Source organism: Coregonus clupeaformis, unplaced genomic scaffold, assembly GCF_020615455.1.
Source record: "Coregonus clupeaformis isolate EN_2021a unplaced genomic scaffold, ASM2061545v1 scaf0722, whole genome shotgun sequence".
In the NCBI taxonomy this organism is placed as follows: domain Eukaryota; kingdom Metazoa; phylum Chordata; class Actinopteri; order Salmoniformes; family Salmonidae; genus Coregonus; species Coregonus clupeaformis.
This window is the reverse complement of record NW_025534177.1, coordinates 156824-180866: the sequence shown is the minus strand read 5'-3', so window position 1 is coordinate 180866 and position 24043 is coordinate 156824. Positions and strand designations below refer to the sequence as shown.

At 46.7% G+C, this 24043-nt stretch overlaps 1 non-coding gene across 1 annotated transcript; it reads right to left on the bottom strand.

Moving 5' to 3' along the window:
- Nucleotides 1–23366: 23366 nt before the first annotated feature.
- On the bottom strand, nucleotides 23367–23557 carry LOC123485544. Its single transcript, XR_006659045.1, has one exon. It is a non-coding gene; the product is annotated as a U2 spliceosomal RNA (small nuclear RNA).
- Nucleotides 23558–24043: the final 486 nt, after the last annotated feature.

The window sequence follows — 24043 nt, the reverse complement described above, 5'->3', positions numbered from 1 at the left end:
CTGAGTGCCTGGAGTGATTACAGTCATACCAAGTTTTCTTTGACCCTGTGATCTCACCAGGACAGAACCACATGTCTCTATCACACTCCAGCCTAGAAGGTGTCAGTGATGCACCTTTAACGTTGGTCTGAACACCACCAATAAACACCATAGAAGAAGAATGCATGCTTAGCAACAACCAAGGGGCCATGCAGCTTTCCACTGTCCTGAAGACTGTCTATTATATGGAACAAATTGGCATGTGACCACTCTAACAATGTAGACATGTCCTCAAAGATTGGACATGAATCTGTGTTGGTCAAACTCTTCTCTATCATTAAATACATAAAAACGATGTTTTAAGTGAAATATTTAGTGTTTGAAGCTGGAAGAAATACCTGAAATGAGCATCACAAAGATACATTTGACCTATGCACTAACAAGCTTTTTCAATATACGCAGCTTTGTCACCAGCTTCAGTACTGTAGCTTTATTAATCTACTGTACTTCAACATGTGCTCACATTGGATGGGTTGATTAGGGTTCAAACCATGTCTTAAACCGCTAGCTAGCTACTTACAAGCCACAACATTTACATTTTAGTCATTTAGCAGAAAATCTTATCCAGAGCGACTTACAGTTAGTCAGTGCATACATTTTCATACTGGCCCCCCGTGGGAAACGAGCCCACAACCCTGGCATTGCAAGCGCCATGTTCTACCAACTGAGCTACAGGGGACTTACAACACACGTACATTTGCTGTAGAACTGTTTCATGGGGTGTGAAAATATATGTAATCAAAACTATCTGTAGAAGGAAAATTGTTCTACAATTTTCTTACACTTTGAAAATGTGAAATAGTTTTTGTATGTTGGCAAGATAAAAACAATATTTAATCCCTATTAAGATTTAAGCTAGCAAAATGTAAAGGGGTGTGTAGACTTTCACTGTGACTGTATACAGTGGGGGAAAAAAGTATTTAGTCAGCCACCAATTGTGCAAGTTCTCCCACTTAAAAAGATGAGAGAGGCCTGTAATTTTCATCATAGGTACACGTCAACTATGACAGACAAAATGAGAAAGAAAAATCCAGAACATCACATTGTAGGATTTTTAATGAATTTATTTGCAAATTATGGTGGAAAATAAGTATTTGGTCAATAACAAAAGTTTCTCAATACTTTGTTATATACCCTTTGTTGGCAATGACACAGGTCAAACGTTTTCTGTAAGTCTTCACAAGGTTTTCACACACTGTTGCTAGTATTTTGGCCCATTCCTCCATGCAGATCTCCTCTAGAGCAGTGATGTTTTGGGGCTGTCGCTGGGCAACACAGACTTTCAACTCCTTCCAAAGATTTTCTATGTGGTTGAGATCTGGAGACTGGCTAGGCCACTCCAGGACCTTGAAATGCTTCTTACGAAGCCACTCCTTCGTTGCCCGGGCGGTGTGTTTGGGATCATTGTCATGCTGAAAGACCCAGCCACGTTTCATCTTCAATGCCCTTGCTGATGGAAGGAGGTTTTCACTCAAAATCTCACGATACATGGCCCCATTCATTCTTTCCTTTACACGGATCAGTCGTCCTGGTCCCTTTGCAGAAAAACAGCCCCAAAGCATGATGTTTCCACCCCCATGCTTCACAGTAGGTATGGTGTTCTTTGGATGCAACTCAGCATTATTTGTCCTCCAAACACGACGAGTTGAGTTTTTACCAAAAAGTTATATTTTGGTTTCATCTGACCATATGAAATTCTCCCAATCCTCTTCTGGATCATCCAAATGCACTCTAGCAAACTTCAGACGGGCCTGGACATGTACTGGCTTAAGCAGGGGGACACGTCTGGTACTGCAGGATTTGAGTCCCTGGCGGCGTAGTGTGTTACTGATGGTAGGCTTTGTTACTTTGGTCCCAGCTCTCTGCAGGTCATTCACTAGGTCCCCCCGTGTGGTTCTGGGATTTTTGCTCACCGTTCTTGTGATCATTTTGACCCCACGGGGTGAGATCTTGCGTGGAGCCCCAGATCGAGGGAGATTATCAGTGGTCTTGTATGTCTTCCATTTCCTAATAATTGCTCCCACAGTTGATTTCTTCAAACCAAGCTGCTTACCTATTGCAGATTCAGTCTTCCCAGCCTGGTGCAGGTCTACAATTTTGTTTCTGGTGTCCATTGACAGCTCTTTGGTCTTGGCCATAGTGGAGTTTGGAATATGACTGTTTAAGGTTGTGGACAGGTGTCTTTTATACTGATAACAAGTTCAAACAGGTGCCATTAATACAGGTAACGAGTGGAGGACAGAGGAGCCTCTTAAAGAAGAAGTTACAGGTCTGTGAGAGCCAGAAATCTTGCTTGTTTGTAGGTGACCAAATACTTATTTTCCACCATAATTTGCAAATAAATTCATAACAAATCCTACAATGTGATTTTCTGGAGAAAAAAAATCTCAATTTGTCTGTCATAGTTGACGTGTACCTATGATGAAAATTACAGGCCTCTCTCATCTTTTTAAGTGGGAGAACTTGCACAATTGGTGGCTGACTAAATACTTTTTTTCCCCACTGTACGTACCATTGACTTGCAATGGATTTGTGCCACAAATGCTAAAAAGTTAGCAGTTATAACAATAGTAAGATAAACAATATATGCCCAGGACTATATTGAGTCCTCTGTAGCTCAGCTGGTAGAGCACGGCGCTTGTAACGCCAAGGTAGTGGGTTCGATCCCTGGGACCACCCATACACAAAAAAAAAAAAAAAAAAAAGTATGCACGCATGACTGTAAGTCGCTTTGGATAAAAGCGTCTGCTAAATGGCATATTATATTATTATTGAGGGACAGACTGTTGAAATGCCCAGTTGATTATGTAAACATTCTTGTAGAACTCTGGCATTGATGGTCCATCTGAGGGTGAGTCATTGATATGAATGCTCAGAGTAAAAGCTGTGAAGTCACCTGTGATGGCCCACGTCTACCACAACCTTTCCTGTTGTGTTTGTAAGCACCACAGCATTTTAGGCAGCCATTGTTCAAAATGTGTTCATACATACAGTACAATGGGAGGGCGTGTGGAAGGAACAGGGGAGAACCAGGAGTTTGATCTCTGACTTCTATTTAGGACTGGGATCCCTCTGTGGGCTGGCCTTTTCAGAATATCTCTCAATTCTCTTTTAAACATGCTAGAAACCTAAAGGACAGCCTAGTAAGAGCAGATGAATATGTTCCCCCTCAGCATTTCCTATCCACCCTCCCCTCAAATCATTGTGAGAACTGTAATGTGATGACCAAGGGGGATTTCTTTCTTCACCCTCATACTGGAAATAAAATGTATGTCCTGGGTAGAATTTCCTGTAAAACAAAATGTGTGGTATATTTCCTGATGTGCCCATGTGGCTATTATTATGTTGGAGAAATTTGAAAGTTGAAAGAGCAACTCCCCTGCAGGGTTGCCAACTAATTTTCAGGGGAAGTTGTTAGAGGCAGGTCAATTTGTTGCTAAAAGTTGCTAAATGACTTTGTGATGTCATTGCGTGATGACATCATTACTTTTACATTTTAGTCATTTAGCAGACGCTCTTATCCAGACCGACTTACAGTTAGTGAGTGCATACATTTTTCGTTATAACATAAAATTGCGTCATTACGTAGAATACACAATAACGCTATTCAAATTGACTGGCCATCTTGCCTACAAATATTATTTGACATTTGTTAGTTTAGATTTGTTTGTTTATTATCACATATTTTTATTTGTAAAAGTAATTTGAAATGCAACACATTTATATGATCAGATATTTTTATTTTTAAACACAACACATTGAATTATTGAACAATTACACATTACACATTATTGAACAATTACATTTTATTTATTTTCTTATTAACTAGTAAACTTACACATTCTGAACAATTATAGTTTCAAGCAGTGTATTGGTAGTTAGTTAACATGCTACCTGACTGATCAACAATTATAGGTACAAGCTAATAACAAGGTATACAGTGAGGGGAAAAAAGTATTTGATCCCCTGCTGGTTTTGTACGTTTGCCCACTGACAAAGACATGATCAGTCTATAATTTTAATGGTAGGTTTATTTGAACAGTGAGAGACAGAATAACAACAAAGAAATCCAGAAAAACGCATGTCAAAAATGTTATTAATTGATTTGCGTTTTAATGAGGGAAATAAGTATTTGACCCCTCTGCAAAACATGACTTAGTAATTGGTGGCAAAACCCTTGTTGGCAATCAGAGGTCAGACGTTTCTTGTAGTTGGCCACCAGGTTTGCACACATCTCAGGAGGGATTTTGTTCCAATCTTCTTTGCAGATCTTCTCCCAGTCATTAAGGTTTCGAGGCTGACGTTTGGCAACTCGAACCTTCAGCTCCCTCCACAGATTTTCTATGGGATTAAGGTCTGGAGACTGGCTAGGGAAATAAGTATTTGACCCCCTCTCAATCAGAAAGATTTCTGCCCCAAGGGGGGCACTTACCCTGCGACTTAAAAAAACGCCCCTTTTCTAAAAACAACATTTCATTAAATAACTAAAAAAGTGTAAACTGTAGCAATTTATTTCCCTTTATAGTTTATTAGCCTAAGCATGACCTTCATCCACATAATCCCCCCCCCCCCCACGATTTCTTTTTTTGTGTGTGTCAGCAATTAGACATTGTTCTTAGGGGGGGCGAGTTACCCACTAGTACCCTACCGCCAGTCTCCTCTAGGTACATAGGATGGCTACTTCCCAACCAGAACCCTGGCCTGATGCGAACGTGAGTAGATTACGTTGAAAACAACGGTCGGCCATCTTGGAGACAGTCTCTACCTCTTATACCTCAGTGGTCAGGCGGGCACCATTCTTCAGATAAAGAAAAAAGAGCTAAAACTGTGCTGTCAAGACAATAGCTGTTGTGTCCGTTTCAAATGTATTACTACAGTTATGTAATAGCACCTTTCAACTTTCTAATGTAGAAAGAACATTTCATAACATGCTAGGTCACAAATACGTCAAGGTATTATCAAGTTTGTTAAAGGTTTTAGCTATGTGTTATTTTTGTGTCAAACCGAGTGAGTGAAGAACGTGATAAAAACTATTTTACAAGTCACATAGCTAACTAGAGACTTTGGGTTTGTCTGCGTGATTGAATGTACATCATTTCGTCAAGATAATTTAATAAATAATCAATTTATTTGAGATTTCTGAGTTTGTTTAAATCAACATACTTCACTGCAGACAGTGCGGATGCATTAGAGAGAGAGAAGTTGACGGTTGCACTACTATTTTGAAGCTGCCTGAATGTAATGTCCAGCAGTTTTCTACATGTGTTGTAATCTAGGGTTGGAACCGGTTCTCCCGAAAATGAACCGGAAACTAAAGTGTTCTATACTTTTCAGTAATAGCCGTTATTTTAAAAGCATGGAATCCAGGTAATAACCTTATTTTACTTTCCTGGCATTTTGTTCTCCAGTCCCACAAAAATCGCAACAACCCAGGTAACAAGGAACGTAACTGAGACATTTGTAACATTCCCCTTAAGTCTTCCAGAGGTAGTGAATGTCATAGCCTGTTTGGGACATTACAGGCACATTCATAACGTTTCTAATAAGTATTATAGAGGTTATAAATATCTGGTCGCTATACGGACATCATGGGAACTTTAAAAACGTTCCTTGGTAGTCCATGAAAGGTTCTGAATATCATGTTATTTTGGAGATATCCTAGGAACATTTCATAACGTTACATTTAGAGCTATGGTTTTTGTCTTCATGTAACGTTACAATCAGAATGATAGAAATACATTTTGTAACGTCGTCTGTAAGTCAAGTGGTGGTACACTTGTAACGTTGTCTTTCTAAGTGTGTAGGAACATTTGTTAGGTTCTAAATAAGTACTTTAGATCCCAATATATTGGGGCCAGCATACTTGTGCTTTGAGTAAAGGAAGTGGATCCAGCTCTTCCCCTCCGCAATATATTTTTCCATAATTCTACCGATGTAATAAATGTATGGAAATTAATAATGTAATTTTGACCTCAGTATAGGCCTATGGAAGAGGGAACGATACCTACAAATAATATTTGTTATTATATTAATTTATGAATGTAGCCTATAATAATTTTTATAAAGCAGCTAGCAGTAGTGGTGGCATGACGACGGTTCATCCTGAATATTCCTTTTGACTCCATTATCCGTCATTGCAAATATAGAAGTGGGTGTGGCAACTAACAATACTGAGGCTGGAGCCAGAAAGAAACACCTACCATACTGTAATGACCTGACTAGATCATAAAAGAACAACTGTCCAGACAGAGGTTTGAGTTTACGAATGGACGGTTCGTAAACGTAGCCCACGCCAAATAAATGAAAGATAACCCACAAGCCAATCGTGACCTTCTCTTGTGAAGCCCAGATGTAAAAAGAGAGAGAACAAAGGCTAAACCTGGTCTTAACTTCCAATGCTCCATCCCCCTGCCCAACCCCCTCTCCACGCCACTCCGCCAACCGCCAGGATGCCCGGCATCAGAACATTCCAGGCATTCCCGTGATTGGCAGATAGCAGGTTGATTGACATGTCGGACCCCGCGAACACTGGGTACTGGTAGGTACAACACAACCATCTACTAGCCTAACACATAACACACAGCTGTCTGTGCGGGTCGCTACACAGCCCCCACCACAAAGTCCCTCGTCCCCGAGGGAACAAACAAAGTCTCTGAAGCGACCCGGAGGTCTCCTTTGCCTGCGTGGCTGTGATGGCCGCAGAGTGCCCCTCTGGGAACCAGGGGATGAAGGCAAGGACATGGGGGACAAGGAAGCGGGAACGGGTAATACAGTCCGTGGCTCTGGGGAACCACGCGGTGACACAGGGGGAGTGGGCTGTCTGGAGCCTTGTCTGCGGCACCTGGGGGTGGGTGCCTGGAGAATGTCATTGCCAGAGAGGGGAATTGTGGGGGTTCCTGGGGTTTGGGGAGAAGAGGCCCCTCTATATGGGGCTAACCTGTCCCGGTGCAGTGTCACCTTTCTCCCCCCTGGGAGGAAGCTGCACCCGGTAAACAACCTCCCCTACCCTCTCCAGGACACTGCAGGGTCCCACCCAGTGACTGTCCAACTTGGGGCATCTGCCTTTTTTCCTTAGCGGGCTGTAGACCCAGACCAGCTCCCCAGCCACAAAGTGCCTTCCCCGGGTGTGCACGTCATAGCTCCACTTCTGCCTCACACCTGCATTCAGCAGCTGCTCTCTGGCGAAGGTGTGGGCTGTCTCCAGGCGGTCCTGGAGTCTCCGGGCATACTCCGGCCCCGGGGAAACATGAGGGCTATCCAGGGGCCGACCAAACGCCATCTCCGCAGGGGTACGGATCTCTCTCCCCAGCATGAGGAGGGCAGGCGTGCAGGAGGTGGAGTCTTGGACAGCGGAGCGGCATGCCATGTTGACCATAGGCAGGTGCTTGTCCCAGTCATGCTGGTGTTTGGAAGAGACGATGGCCAGCTGCTGTCCAAGCGTTTTGTTGAAGCGCTCCACAAGGCCATCACTTTGAGGATGGAGAGGAGTAGTGCGGGTCTTGTGCATACCCAGCCTCTCACACATGGTGGCGAACACACGGGACTCAAAGTTTCTGCCTTGGTCGCTGTGGATGGACTCTGCAGCTCCAAACCTGCTGAACATCCCCGCTGTCAGGGCATCGACGATGGTCTCTGCCTCCTGGTCAGGCAGAGCATAGGCCTCGGGCCATTTTGTGAAATAGTCCATGGCCGTGAGCACCCAGTGGTTTCCACTGTCTGTGGTGGGGAACGGCCCAACTACATCCACTCCCACCTCTCCATGGGAGCCCCCACTGGGAACTGTTGGAGCTGAGCATGAGAGCGGCCTGGGGGGCCCTTTCTCGCTGTGCAGTTGTCACAGCGGCGGCAAAAGTCTTCCACATCCCTCTTGTGCTGCCCCCAGTAAAAGCCCTGACGGAGGCAGCGCAGTGTTTTTGTGACCCCAAGGTGTCCAGTCCCCACCCCCCCATGAGTACTCTGGAGCACAGCCTCCCGCAATGCTTTTGGGACCACCACCTGCCACCTCTCCGTAGCTGACTCCTTCCATGCCCGCTGTAACACGCCATCAGCCAGCCGCAGTCGCTCAAACTTTGACCACAACCCTTTGGTCGCGAGTGAGAGCGCTGTCACCTCTTCCCATGGTGGCCTCACCTGCGCCTTTACCCACTGTAGCACTGGCTGTAGGTCTGTGTCCCGTCCCTGCTGCTGCCCCCATTCAGCCACGTCGACAGTCTGCAGCTCACAGCAGACAGGCCCGCTCGCCCGACACACTGTGGCACAGACCCCCTCCTCTGCACACAGCTCTCTCTCCCGTCCCTCTCTCCGTTCACAGTGGCGGCAGTCGTCTGCAGTACAGGGCCGACGGGACATGGCGTCGGCGTTGGAGTGGCGTGCCCCTGCCCTGTGCACCACCGTGAAGTCATACGGCTGAAGCTCCTCCAACCAGCGTGCCACCTGCCCCTCTGGCTCTCTGAAAGACATGAGCCACTGGAGAGCAGAGTGGTCAGTCCTTACAGTAAAGGGCAGACCACCCAGGTAGTACTTGAAGTGTTTGACGGAAGCCACAACAGCCAAGAGCTCCCGCCGGGTGACACAGTAGCGGCGCTCATGTTTGTCAAATGTTTTGCTGAAGTACGCCACCGCTCTCTCCCCCTCTGGCCCCACCTGGGCCAGCACCCCACCCATGCCCACATTGCTCGCGTCTGTGTCCAGGATAAAGGGCAATGTGAGGTCAGGGGGGCGAGCACGGGGGCCTCGATCAGTGCACGTTTGAGGGTGTTGAACGCCTCCTCACACTCCACTGTCCAAGTGAAAGCCTTGTCCTTCGGCAGCAGGCGGTTCAGTGGAGCAGCAACGCTTGAGAAGCCCCGTACAAACCTCCTGTAGTACGAGGCCAGGCCCAGGAAGCTCTTCAGCTGACGCTGGTCGGTGGGGGTGGGCCAGTCTCTGACAGCCGCTACCTTGTCCTCCATGGTGCTGATCCCCTCCTTCCCCACTCGGTGGCCCAAGAAGGACACCTCTCTCCTCATGAAGTGGCACTTCTCGGGGTGGAGCTTCAGACCTGCGGCAGCCACCCTCTCCAGCACACACCGTAGCGCCCCCAGGGCTGACTGGAAGGAGCTGCCATGGGCCAGGATGTCATCGAGGTATACCAGACACTGCTGTCGGGGGATGCCATCCAGCACCCTGTCCATCAAACGCTCAAAAGTAGCTGGAGCGTTGCACAGGCCAAAGCACAGGACCTTGAACTGCCAGTGTCCTCTGTTAGTGGAGAACGCAGTTTTGGCTCTGGCCTCTGGGGAGAGGGGCACCTGCCAGTAGCCACTGCGGAGGTCTAGTGAGGAGAACCAGGAGGACCCCCTAACCAGGTCCAGCGACTCATCGATACGTGGTATGGGGTATGAGTCCTTCCTGGTTACCTCATTCAGCCGCCTGTAGTCCGCACAGAACCTCAGCTTGCCCCCCTTCTTCGGAACCATGACGACTGGCGCCGCCAGGGGCTGTCTGAGGGCTCAATGAAGTCTGCCCGCTGCATCTCCAACACAGCCTTGTCTGCCGCCTCCTGGCGTGCCAGCGGGATACGGCGGGGACGCATCTTGATAGGTCGAGCATCACCTGTGTCGATCTCATGCTGCACCAGATGAGTCTGACCCACCTCTTCCTCACTCAGCGCAAAGCTGTCTCTGAATTCAAACAGCAACTGCCTCAACCGTTCCTGCTGCTCGGGGTCAAGACCAACACAGTTCCTCCCCCATATCTCCCTCACTGCAGACAGTGTCCTCTCCCCTCCCATCTGGGGTAGCTGGGCTGGGGGGCGCGGCCCGGGCTCACAGAGGACTGTGTCGTGGAGGTAGGTGGGGAATGTAACGCAACGCCGTAGGTGACAGGGGGCTGGGGAAAAGTCACACCCAGATGTGGGGGAGGGGGGCAGCCATGAGTCTCTGCTGCTTTAACTATTGGAGTAAAGGGTTTGTTGGGTTGAGTGAATGTGACATTAGGGGCCATGGTGACCTCCGGCCCTCCCTGGAAGCTCAGTGTGCCCCTATTTAGGTCTAACTGGCAGCCTGTGCTCCTAAGAAAGTCCAACCCCAGGATACAAGGGTCCTGCACAGCCGCCACCCACACAGGATGACGCACAGTCCTGCCCCCTACTGTCAGAGTCATTATTCCCTTCCCTTTCATGGGTGCCAGCTCACCTGTGACTGTGCGGAGCTGCACAGTTGTAGGCTCACACTGAGTCCAACCTGGCACAATATCTGGCCTCACCAGGGTTACTGTGGACCCAGTGTCCACCAGGGCGGAGCAGGGCACCCCCTCCACAGTGACAGGGACATGACAAAAGTCCCCAACACAGGTCCGGCCCACCACAACAACAGGCTCCATCCGCTTGCCCTCGTCTGCTTCTGGGGGAAGTGGAGCCTTGCTTCCCCGTCTGTGCCGGTGGGCTCCTCCTGAAGAAGATGGTGGTTGGGATAGAAAGCCAGGGGTCCGCACTACCCGGTCTATGTGGACCCCGAGCCGTTTCCCCTGAGCTCTGGGGGACATGGGGCAATCTCGGCGCAGATGGCCTGGCTGGCCACAACCCCAGCAGACCCTGGGACCAGGGCGTGTGTTTCGTGCCGCCTGTAGCGACACAGCACGAATGAGTTCTGTCATTTCAGCCACCCATGCAGGCTTTTCCGGCTCCGGGCTGCTCTGCCCCCAGCTCGCACAGAGGGTCTGTCTCCCTGCACCCCCACCAAAGCCCCAGCTGAAGCCCCAGCCCACACCAGCTCCCTCTCCAAAGCCATCTCCAAGGCTACCTGCAATGACTCAGGATGAGCCAGCTGGGTCTGTATGCGCAGCTCCGTAGGAGAGAGCGCCTGTATGAACTGGTCCTGTGCTAGCTCGCTCTGCACGGAGGGGGGCATGTGAGCATATGCCCGCCGAGAGAGGCTCTCAATGTCATTAGCTAGCACCCGTAGAGGCTCTCCAGGCTGCCTGCGTCTATTACTCAGTTCGGAGCGCAGTAGCCCGGGCTGTACACACTGTCCATAGCGCCTCCTCAGTGCTCCCACTAAAGCACCATAATCACGTCTGTCCTCGGGGCTAATCAATATAAAAAAGGCCAGAGCTTCATCCGTGAGGCATAAAGCCAACTGCAGTGCCCTATCTTCATCCGACCACCCCCTAAAATGAGCTAACAGTTCAAACTGAGCATGAAAAGCTTCCCAATCCGCCTTACCGGAATACTTCGGGGTCTTAACGGATACGGACGCAGCCGGGAACTGGGCGCCGCCATGTTTGTTTACATCCTGAGCCCCAGATTCCTCGTCCCGCCGCGTCGACGTCACCCCTTCGGTCCGCCCACCAGAATCCGCGCGAAACACAGTCGACGAAGCACACATGCCCGCTTCAGCCGCCATCACTCTAACGTCCTCCCTCAAGCGGCCTCTGGGCTCCGATGCCCTGGCGATCTCTTCAGCCAGAACCCCCGACGTCCATGCACACGCACCTCCTTGGCCATAATCGTCCCCTACCTCCACCTTCACTTTCGGATTCCCTCGAAGCATCTTCAACCCCCGTTCTCACCTACGGTAGCTAGCCACAGAAGTCAGCTAGCTAGCTGGCTAACTTTTATCAACGTTTTTACTTCTGACACCAATGTAATGACCTGACTAGATCATAAAAGAACAACTGTCCAGACAGAGGATTGAGTTTACGAATGGACGGTTTATTAAACCAACTTTACACAGGCTACTGTTTGGCCGTAGCCCACGCCAAATAAATGAAAGATAACCCACAAGCCAATCGTGACCTTCTCTTGTGAAGCCCAGACGTAAAAAGAGAGAGAACAAAGGCTAAACCTGGTCTTAACTTCCAATGCTCCATCCCCCTGCCCAACCCCCTCCACGCCACTCCGCCAACCGCCAGGATGCCCGGCATCAGAACATTCCAGGCATTCCCGTGATTGGCAGATAGGAGGTTGATTGACATGTCGGACCCCGCGAACACTCGGTACTGGTAGGTACAACACAACCATCTACTAGCCTAACACATAACACACAGCTGTCTGTGCGGGTCGCTACAATACTAATTGGTAAAAGTGAAACAACACAGCTGAACAGCGAAGACGCCATTGACTCCGACTGACCGAACACAGTTCACCTCTTGGAATTTTTTACGAAAGGTAAGTTATCCGGCGTGTACTATTTAAACCAAGTAACTTAGTGTACTCCCAGCTCCCCAGATAAAGACATTTTGATGATGTCAGGCTATCTAACTAGCGAGGAAGCTTGCCAGTTAGCTAATTAGCCAGTTGGCTAATAGATAGTTTAGCCTAGCTACGTTACTTGGATAGTGCTGCGTGTAACCACTGCCTGTGTTACAGGGTTGAGTAATCGTGTTCTTAGGTCCTGATGAAGAACAACATCGGTCTATTACTAGCATAAGCACGTAAAAATATATAATGCATGCTACGGCTTGAGTACATACACTTTTACTACAGGGCTGACTAAATTTAAACAATCCAGATAATAAGAAGTACAATTTATCCGTTCTATAACACCAACATTCTCCAAATGCCTTGCAGTGTCACGGTAGCCTGAGAAGCTGTAGTCATCTCTTTCCTCATTTAAGTTCTGATTCAAGATGGATATTATGGATAACGTCTTGGGTAGTAGAGATTCATGTTCTTTCCGTTTCTTTACTTAGTGTTCTAAAGATTGAAAATGTCTTCAAAAAAGGTAAACCTATGTGTTGTCTAACTGGTTATTCATTTTAAATGGACAAGTAAGGCAGTCCAATTTCATTTTGTACTGTATGTGTAGAGCCATTGTCATATCATTGTTTCATCAATTTCAGACTGTTAAATCTTCTGGTGTAATACGAATGTCGAGTACTTCAAGAAAGAGAGAATACAATAGAATCTGGACTAAATTGTCAAGGGAGAAAACCAACCTTAAGAAAAAAAGGGTAGAGAAGGAAGTAAATGACAATGAAAGTGGATCTAGTCCCATCAGCCAGTCTGACACCAAGAGTGAAGATACCAGTTCTACTGAATCTGACAGCAAAATTGAGTCAGACAGTGAAATTGAGGCAGTGGAAGGTACTCCTCCAAGACTGCCAACACACGCTGAGGAAGAGTCAGATGGTGAACTCCAGGCAGTAGGTGGTACTCCTCCAAGACTGCCAACACACAGTGACATAGATTCAGAGACTGAAGTCAATGCTGGTTGTGCAATTCAGGAGACAACTGACTCTGACAATGATGATGTTGAAAAATATTCTACCTTCAGAGAGGACCTGGCAACCTGGATAAGTGATTCCCAAGTGAAACACAATGCTGTTGATGCACTTCTGAAGATGCTGCAGTCTAATGGTCACCCAGATTTGCCTTCCACTGCTAAAACTCTCCTAGAAACGACCAATGTTTTTGTTGAAGTCAAGTCTAATGTGGAGTTTGTCAGATTTAAAGTGAAGGTGGAGTTAGTGAAACATCTAAGCATCTATCCTAAATCAGTGGTTGGAGATTTGAATCTTTTAGAAATATCCCTTAATCTGGATGGTCTCCCTTTGTTCAAAAGTACCAATATGTCATTATGGCCACTTTTGTGCTCTATCAATCTCTCACCACCCACAGTGTTTCCTCTGTCACTTGCAATGGCATCATGGAAACCAAGCTCCCTGGAATTCCTCAATGACACTTTGCTGGAGCTTAAAGAGTTGATGCAGACCGGCTTGAAGTGGGGAGACACAACACTGCAAGTGAAAGTTTGTTCTGTAACGTGATGCCCCTGCAAAAGCCATGGTAAAATGCATAATGATGTATTCTGGCTACTATGGCTGTGACGGGTGCACACAAAAAGGCAGGTATGATGGGAGGATGACGTACCCACAGGTAAAAAACCTGTGTCTCAGAACTGACAAATCCTTTAGGGAATTGGTACAGCCAGAACATCACCATGAAGGGAAAACCTCTCCTTTTTGCATCCTCCCCATTGATATGGTGAATTCATTCCCAATTGACTATATGCACCTTTGTTGCCTCGGAGTAACCCGGAAGCTCTTGATGATGTGGACTAGGGGAAAGACTGGGGCCAGGTTGGCGTTGGTGCAAGTCAAGGAGGTCAGTCAACAGCTAAACCGACTAAAGGATTCAATTCCAGACTGCTTTGCTCGCAAACAACGGCGATTGGATGACCTTGACCGTTGGAAGGCCACAGAATTTAGACAGTTTCTACTCTATACTGGGAAAGTAGTGCTGAGAAGAATCTGGTCTAAAGAACAGTACACACACTTCATGGCCTTCAGTGGGGCCATGTGCATTTTGGTTTCTCCTCAACTTTCTTCAATCCACAGTGCCTATGCTCATGCTTTACTGAACTTCTTTGTGGAGCAGGGAAGGGTTTTGTATGGAGACACATTTCTCGTGTATAATGTTCCCTCCCTCCTACACCTCACTGCTGATGCTGAAGAACTTGGCTGCCTTGACAACTGTAGTGCTTTCAAGTTTGAGAACTACTTGCAACAACTAAAGAAGATGGTCCGTTCAGGGAGGCGGCCACTTGTGCAAGAACGCACAGTTAGAGCTTCTCCCCGCCAACAGGTCATCAACATGAGACGGCCAAACAATGCCTACATACTTAATGATAGGTCATGCTGTGAGGTAGTGAGCCAAGAAGATGCCTCTGATACTTACCTCTGCAGGGTGTTTCAGCATCTGGAATCTTACACGCTGAGTCCTTGTGACTCAAGACTGTATTGGACTTTCCGCACCACTACGAGGAGCACACAAATGCATCTCATTGCAAAGAGCAGTCTTGTTAAGCAAGCTATTATACTTGAGGAGGACCAAGTTGAAGTTGTACCAGAGCAGTGGGTGGAGAAGAGAGATGGGGTGAGTTGATCAGTTAAATGGTTTACCCTTTTTAGGCAAAGAGATGGATAAATAGTTCACTTTAAACAGTGTCTCATATCTTGCAGGTCCTTTGTTGCTACTTGCCAAGAAATGCCATTAAGAGAGGAGACCGGCCTGACAAAATATTATGGGAGTAGTACAGAATTTCCATCTTTTTCATCAACTGGTAAAATAATATTTTACTGTGTCCATCCACTCCCGTTTATATTGCCATGTATGCTTGGTTATGTGGCTCTGGAGCAGGTTGCATCAGTTGAACATACTCCTACACGTAAGGCTAGTTACAACGTAGAATATGTTCTAAGCCAGGCGTAAACCTGTGTCACCACCTGGTTGTAAGTAATAGCTTTTGCTACGCCAGGGTGTAAAAACTAAGTGTAATGTGGGGTAGACGTATAGTATATATCTATAACTAGTTTCCAAGGTAAGTGTTTCATGACTCCTGAGTGGCGCAGTGGTCTAAGGCACTGCTTTGCAGTGCTAACTGTGCCACTAGAGATCCTGGTTCGAATCCAGGCTCTGTTGCAGCCGGCCGTGACCTGGAGACTCATGAGCGGCGCACAATTGGCCCAGCGTCGTCCAGGGTAGGGGAGGGAATGGCCGGCAGGGATGTAGCTCAGTTGGTAGAGCATGGCGTTTGCAACGCCAGCGTTGTGGGTTTGATTCCCACGGGGGGCCAGTATAAAAAAATATATATATATATATATAAATGTATTCACTAACTGTAAGTCGCTCTGGATAAGAGCGTCTGCTAAATGACTAAAATGTAATGACTAGTCATGTCGCATCTTGTTCAATTTTCTAAATCATTACGTCGGGCGTAGGTAGGTCCAACTTATCTCTTACACCTTATCGTCTAACTGGTGCAACCCACTCCTGGTCAGTAGAGTCAGCAACTTCCCCCTCTTAAGTACTATATGTATTGGCTGAAAGTATTACTATGTGAATTACAAATACTCAATAGCCGGTTTGCCAGTGTTAATAGGAAACTATTTATGACAATGTTTATTGCACGTACAGACAATTACTCTGTGGCAGAGCAACGAGCCAAACGGGGGTTGACACCTCCAATGTTGAATCTGACGAGGAACCAGCGAAGAGGGCGGTGACTAAACCAATCAGATTCCATGTAGAGCCACCTGGTGAGGATTTCTCAACTGCTCTTATTCCATTGTGTGTATTACATGCATCAGGAAGTAGATGAAATAAATGAGTATTTTTTTTGTATTGTCCTTCGTAAGATGATGATGGAAGTGAAGCACTCCAGAAAAAGACAAATGAACCCAGACAAGCCCAGCGTACAGTGCCACAGCTTCCACCAGCCCCTAGTGGTAAGATCCTGCATTAGGCTACTAGGTCATTGAATGTAAAATCAGCAAGTTGATGGTAATCAATCGTACTAGTCTTAAATTGAGAAGGCATGAAATCATGACCTAATGACAGTTGATATGACAAGAAATTACGACACCCATCTGATCTTGACACACTTGATTATTTAGTGACCAAAAGAGTAACAGTTCTTTATTTTTTATTTTTTTAGTAACTTCAAGAGCCAGTGTCTTTGAAAAGACCCTACAACAAGGTACATAATGTTTCAAGTCTGATAAACAAGCCTACTTTCTCAAAGTTCTGTTCCTACCAACTGTATGGGATGAACAGGAAAATCTGTTAAGTGTGTACTATAAATGTCGTAATGGTTTGACATCTTTGATATTCTCTGAAGTTGCAGATGCAGACGACTTGAGGCCATGTGCCACCTCAAGCCAGAGCGACAGTAAGTGTCTGGTTGTAGTTTTAGGGTAAACAATTAGTTTTAAGGTAAACAATTGAATTGTATGAAGTATTATAGCTTTACAAACCTTTTAAAGCCACTCAATAGAATACAATTACCATCATATTTTTGCATATGAGGTTATTTAAAGTCATATTACTACTTTGTGCATACTGTTAGAACTTTCCAAATACTTGTGGTGCTGTGTATGGGTGAAACTTGTATGTACAACAGTAGTGAAATCACCCTATTCTTCTGGGGTAAAACACAAGTGTGATGCCATGTTTGTAAATATCTGTATGGATTTGCCATCAAACTAAAAGCATAATATGAAATAAAATAAATTATGCTTAGCATTTATTTTTGTTGGGATTCATTAACCTTCCCACTGAGCTCCTGACTGACATCCCTTCACGTTTGGTTCTGTGCCAGTTTCAAAAGAAAAGTATGTCTTCATGTTTTTCCTTCTGTTTTCTCAGTTAGTCCAAGTGGCAGCCAGGAAGAAGCTGGCCAAGACAGAGCATCAGAATCAGGTTTCTTTAGCCATCAAGATATTGATCTCGAAATCGTAAATGTAGAAAGTTTCAATAACAGCATGATTTTTTCTTATATTTTAGACCAAGAGCTGCCATCCCTGCTTGATGAGCCTGTGGCTTCTGAGATGCCTGCTGGATACATTAAAGGTATATTATGCTAGCCTATATGTTACAACATGTTGCTTCTCTTGTATTGTCAACATCAATTCCAAATTGTTTGGCTGTCAGCAGATACGTGGTTATCAATACTACTAATATATATGAAGGGTGGATATTTTGATCGAGGTATTTCACATGGCCTTGATACATGTCCTGCCTGGTACTCATGGCTTGTATTGTCACACTACTTGCAGCAAAACTGTTGAGTCTTTATTATTTTGCAGATCTTCAAGCAGTGGAGATGAGGATAATGGTGGAACTGGAGATGATCCGTACAGAGTTCAGGACTGCTCTGAACGAAGTTATGGAGGCCATAGAGGATAATGGTGAAACTGGAGATGATCCGTACAGAGTTCAGGACTGCTCTGAACCAAGTTATGGAGGCCATAGAGGATAATGGTGAAACTGGAGATTATCCGTACAGAGTTCAGGACTGCTCTGAACCAAGTTATGGAGGCCATAGAGGATAATGGTGGAACTGGAGATGATCCGTACAGAGTTCAGGACTGCTCTGAACCAAGTTATGGAGGCCATAGAGGCCCGGCAGCCAAAGGAGTCAGAGTCCTTGGGGCAACTTGAAATGCTGCAAAACCCTGCAGAATCAAATGAGGAACTAAAGGATATCTGTGAAACACTTAAAGACTCCCACTATCGAAGGGAAATGGTAGGGATGGCCATTTAAAATGGATCTGTTTGGAAAAAATGGGAAATCTATTTCAAGTATTTTGAAAGCAATTGACAAAAATAAGTTAGCTGTTTATCAAGAGCCCCTTGAATGCGTCCAGATTTGAGAGAAAATTGCAACCTGCAAAATTATTGAATCCAAATATCTTAATGTCAACGAAATGCAGTTGTCATATATGCCATATGCCTATTTAGTGTTTGGGTTGATTTCCCAATTAACACTTAACTTATCTTAAGAAGAAACGATCAGCCCTCTGCCTGTTTACACAAGTTTTAGCCCATGATGTCACGCCCTGGCTCTGGGGACTCTTAAATGTTGAGCCAGGGTGTGGATTTTTCTTTGTTTAGTTTTCTATGTTTTTTGTTCTAGATCGTTTAGATCTATGTTGGCCAGGGTGGTTCCCAATCAGAGGCAGCTGTAGCTCGTTGTCTCTGATTGGGGACCATACTTAGGCAGCCTGTTGGCACCAGTTAGTTTGTGGGATCTTGATCCGTAAAGGTTTGGTGTATGTAACCTCAGGACTTCACGTATCGTTTCGTTTTGTTGTTCTGTTCATGTGTTGTGTATCAATAAAGATGTACGCTTATCACGCTGCGCCTTGGTTCCACGAGTCATCAGTCAACGTGCGTGACAGAAGATCCCACCTAAAGAGGACCAAGCAGCGTGTCCAGGAACAGACAGCCTGGACTTGGGAGGAGATCCTGGACGGGAAGGGATCCTGGACTTGGGAAGAGATTCAGGCCGGAATGGATCGCCGTCCTTGGGAGGAGACTGTGGAGGCACGCTACAGAGAGGAGCAGTGGCAACACAGAGGGTACCGGCCGAGGAGGAAGCCCGATAGACAGCCCCAAGAAAAATGTTTGGGGGGGCGAAAAGGGTGGTTGGCGGAGCCTAGAGTTAGAGCAGAGCCAACTCCCCATACTCAGGCTAGGAAGCGTGAGACTGGGCAGGCTCCGTGTTATGCGGAGCCACGTACTGTGCCGCGAGTGTTCCGGCACAGTCCTGTACGTCCGGTGCTAGCACCACGCACGTGTCGTGCTAAGATGGGCATGCAGCCAGGACGGGGTGTGCCGGCTCAATGCTCGTGGCCTCCAGTACGCCTCCTCGGTCCCGTATATCCTGCGCCAGTGCCACGTGCTGTAGCGCCAGTACGAGTGCACAGCCCTGTACGTCCTGTGCTGATGCCTCACACATATTGTGTGGAAATAGGCATTCAGCCAGGGCGGGTTGTGTAAGCTCTCCGCTCCAGACCTCCAGTCCGCCTCCACAGTCCGGCTCCCCGCACCAAGCCAGTGGTGCGTGTTCCCAGTCCAGCCCGGCCTGTTCCTTCTCCCCACTCCAAGCCAGTGGTGCGTGTTCACAGTCCGGCCCGGCCCGTTCCGGCTCCCCGCACCAAGCCAGTGGTGCGTGTTCCCAGTCCAGCCCGGCCTGTTCCTGCTCCCCGCACCAAGCCAGTGGTGCGTGTTCCCAGCCCGGTCCGGCCTGTTCCTGTCCCTCGCACCAAGACAGTGGTGCGCGTCGCCAGCCCGGTCCGGCCTGTTCCTGTCCCTCGCACCAAGCCAGTGGTGCGCGTCGCCAGCCCGGTCCGGCCTGTTCCTGTCCCTCGCACCAAGCCAGTGGTGCGCGTCGCCAGCCGGTCCGGCCTGTTCCTGTCCCTCGCACCAAGGCAGTGGTGCGCGTAGCCAGCCCAGTCCGGCCCGTTCCTGCTCCCGCACCAAGCCAGTGGTGCGCGTCGTCAGCCCGGTCCGGCCCGTTCCTGCTCCCCGCACCAAGCCAGTGGTGCGTGCGTCGCCAGCCCGGTCCGGCCCATTCCTGCTCCCCGCACCAAACCTGTGGTGCGCATCGTCAGCCCGGTCCGGCCCGTTCCTGCTCCCCGCACCAAGCCAGTGGTGCGCGTCGTCAGCCCGGTCCGGCCCGTTCCTGCTCCCCGCGCCAAGCCAGTGGTGCGTGTGTCCAGTCCGGCACGTCGCGTGCCTGTTCCACCACTCCACTCCGTTCCACTCCGGAGTCAGAGCAATCCGCTCCACCGGGGTCCGGTCCAACTCCAGTCAGCGGATCCACTCCGAGCCAGAGCAATCCGCTCCACCGGTGTCCAGTCCAGCTCCGGCCAGCGGCTCCAGTCCGGAGCCAGTAAGGTTTGGTCCACCGTCGTCGGGTCCAGCTCCAGTCAGCGGGACCAGACCAGGGGCGCAACGGGGAGGTGGAGAAAAGGTGGTGGTCACGCCCGGAGCCGGATCCGCCTCCGAGGCGGAATGCCCACCCGGCCCCTACCCTCTTGTGTTTGTGTGGCGGAGGAGAACTGAGTGAAAGTGTTGTCGTCAGATGAGACCAAAATCGAGCTCTTTGGCATCAACTCAACTCACCATGTTTGGAGGAGGAGGAATGCTGCCTATGACCCCAAGAACACCATCCCCACCGTCAAACATGGAGGTGGAAACATTATGCTTTGGAGGTGTTTTTCTGCTAAGGGGACAGGACAACTTCACCGCATCAAAGGGACGATGGACGGGGCCATGTACCGTAAAATCTTGGGTGAGAACCTCCTTCCCTCAGCCAGGGCATTGAAAATGGGTCGTGGATGGGTATTCCAGCATGACAATGACCCAAAACACACGGCCAAGGCAACAAAGGAGTGGCTCAAGAAGAAGCACATTAAGGTCCTGGATTGGCCTAGCCAGTCTCCAGACCTTAATCCCATAGAAAATCTGTGGAGGGAGCTGAAGGTTCGAGTTGCCAAACGTCAGGCTCGAAACCTTAATGACTTGTAGAAGATCTGCAAAGAGGAGTGGGACAAAATCCCTCCTGAGATGTGTGCAAACCTGGTGGCCAACTACAAGAAACGTCTGACCTCTGTGATTGCCAACAAGGGTTTTGCCACCAAGTACTAAGTCATGTTTTGCAGAGGGGTCAAATTCTTATTTCCCTCATTAAAATGCAAATCAATTTATAACATTTTTGACATGCGTTTTTATGGATTTTTTGTTGTTGTTATTCTGTCTCTCACTGTTCAAATAAACCTACCATTAAAATTATAGACTTATCATGTCTTTGTCAGTGGGCAAACGTACAAAATCAGCAGGGGATCAAATACTTTTTTCCCTCACTGTATGTCAGCAGACACCACAGCTACGTAGAAGGAACGTTTCACAATAACGTTATCATGACTTATTTAGGGACTAAAATAACTTTGGTCACGTCCTGGAACGTAATTTTGTTAGCTGGGAAAGCTCACTCTAGGAACGTATTCCAGTTTCTGCCTTCCAGCTGGAATGGAAACCTTTGCCAGTGGGTGTGCGTGTGGAAACTACCTGCTCCTCCCCTCTGAAGCATAGGTTACTGTATCCTACTGACAACGTTACAAGCATGATTCAGAAATTAGGGAGATATGTTTAATTTGAGAAGAATGGATGAACTTTTTCAATGCTAGTTAAGGATACTATAGTCACCACGTTTCACATTGGATTTATTAACGACAAAAAGGTACGACCTGTTTTTAATTATAGTGCTGCACGGCACAAACAAGGTTGTTAGCTAGCTATTATCTGCTCTGTTCCAACGTTAAACCAACTCTGAAGTTCAAAGACATTCAAAGTTCCTCCATAGAAGCCGCTCCTCTGTAGGTATAATTCTGTGGGCCTAATTCAGATAATGCAGGTCATAATACGATGCCCAGCGCTTCAAGGCAAGCTTCCTCTATCCTCTAACGAGCTCTCCACACCCGCAAAATGTCGCACCTTACACTGTGATTGGCAGCACAGTGTGCTCTGAATGATTTTCTTATACAGATACTCTGTGGTGTACTAGTGTATTTATTCTCCCACTTGGATGTCACTTCCACAAGCTTTAAATTGAGGGGCAGGTTGTCAGGATGGGTAATGCACTGTACAGATTAATTACAAGTACTCCCAAAGATACACTTCTTTTTAAATAGCTAAATCCTGTGTAACAACTAGTAATTACATTGTACTTGGCTAACATTACATGTACTATGCTTTGAAATAGTGTCTTATTCTTCATCTGGGATTTGGATTTGTAAAATGTATTATAAAATGTATTTAATATATGTCTGATCAGGCTCAGGTAGCATCAGGTTTGTATTTTCATGCTGATCAAAGCTCTAATCAAATCCAGACATTTATAAGCATTATAATGCTTTTGAATGACACTTCCGGTTTTGGCGGAAAATACCGGGTTACCCGGGAGAAGAGTGATTTATTCTCGGGATGGAACATTTGTAAAACACCGGGGAAATATTAAACCCTGATGCGCATACCAGTTGATTCACAAGATACCAACTAAGTAACTTACATATACAGTATCTTCATTAGGCCTAATGGCATTTCATGTCCATGATAGGAAGTTTGTTGTAGTGACTCAGTAAGGCTAATTGTAAAAGTAACCCTCTAAAGTGCCATGTTTGTACAGTTTATTATGTGGAGGAAACATTTAGGCAGCCAGGGTCATACACCAGGACCGCTCCGTAGGCCGCACTGTAGGCCTAGCTCTTACTGCAGTCCAGTGCCATGGACATCTTTGAAGTTTGGCCTCTAGTAATTTAGGACGGCAACTTTATGAAGGCCTCTTCACCGTGGTCTTATCGTACAAGGCTCTACAGACATGTAAAATAAAAACAGGCTATTTTTATTGTTCATATTATTTGCGTTGATGATGTATTGAAGTCAAGTGGTTCAACATTCAAATGCGACGGTCAGTGGAACACTTGCGCCACCAAGTGGACAATTGCTCAGTTCCCTTGTGGCATCAACGCTACCAGAGATATTTGATATAAGATCAAATGTTATGTCAATATTATTATCTCCAAATTGATTCCCCCACCCGTATTTCATATATTATTATTCCGATTTAGCTGTTAATCTGGATTTAATTTATAAACGCTTTCTGTCATTTCCGATTGGAGGGCAGATGACCACGTGACTTACGAACCTACAAATGTGTTACTTTGTAACAGTCAAAAGTGGTTATTCCCAACGTTGATAAACTCCCAATCTCTGCCAAGATTTTTTTAAAGCATTATCTTTAAAGCATTATCACTGTACCATTTACACCCTGTATCCTGTGCATGTGACGAATAAACATTGATTTGATTAGATGATTAACGCACCATTCACATCAGCTATCATAGTCAATATAACAGTGACTGACTTCACCATCACTTTCTAGCCATCATTGACATTGAGATGAAGATTGTCAAACGTGAAAATATAAAATACATCGTGATCCTAATGGAATATAACAAAGCAATTCTGTTGTCTTTGCCTGATTTATCTTTACAATGACAGGGGGTGCACCGTTCCTGGAGGTACTGCAATACCAGGTCGATGCGTGGAGTGGACGGAGCAAGCCCCTATTCCATCTCCCTGTTCCAAAAATCAATTTAATATATGGTCCCCAGATAGGGGACGTATCAGATATTAAACTGATAAGAACAGATACTACACTTGATCTTAGCCAAAAGGCCGAGAAGCGATACCGCAATGCTTTCGGGAGGAAGGTGCCGTTCTCGGGCACGTCATATTCGATGACGTTTACACAAAACGTAGCTCTGTAAACTGTCCGCCAAATATCAAAGATAATGATTTAAAGAAAATCGTGTCATAGATTGGGAGTTGATCAACGTTGGGAATAACCACTTTTGACTGTTACAAAGTAACAAATTGGTAGGATCGGAAGTCACGTGGTCATCTGACCTCCAATCGGAAATGACAGAAAGTGTTTATAAATTAAATCCAGATTAACAGCTAAATCGGAATAATAATATATGAAATACGGGTGGGGGAATCAATTTAGAGATAATAATATTGACATAACATTTGATCTTATATCACATATCTCTGGTAGCGTTGATGCCACAAGGGAACTGAAGCAATTGTCCACTTGGTGGCGCAAGTGTTCCACCGACCGTCGGGTTTTCCAAGCAGTCCTGTGTGGTCCATCCAACTACATTTGAATGTTGA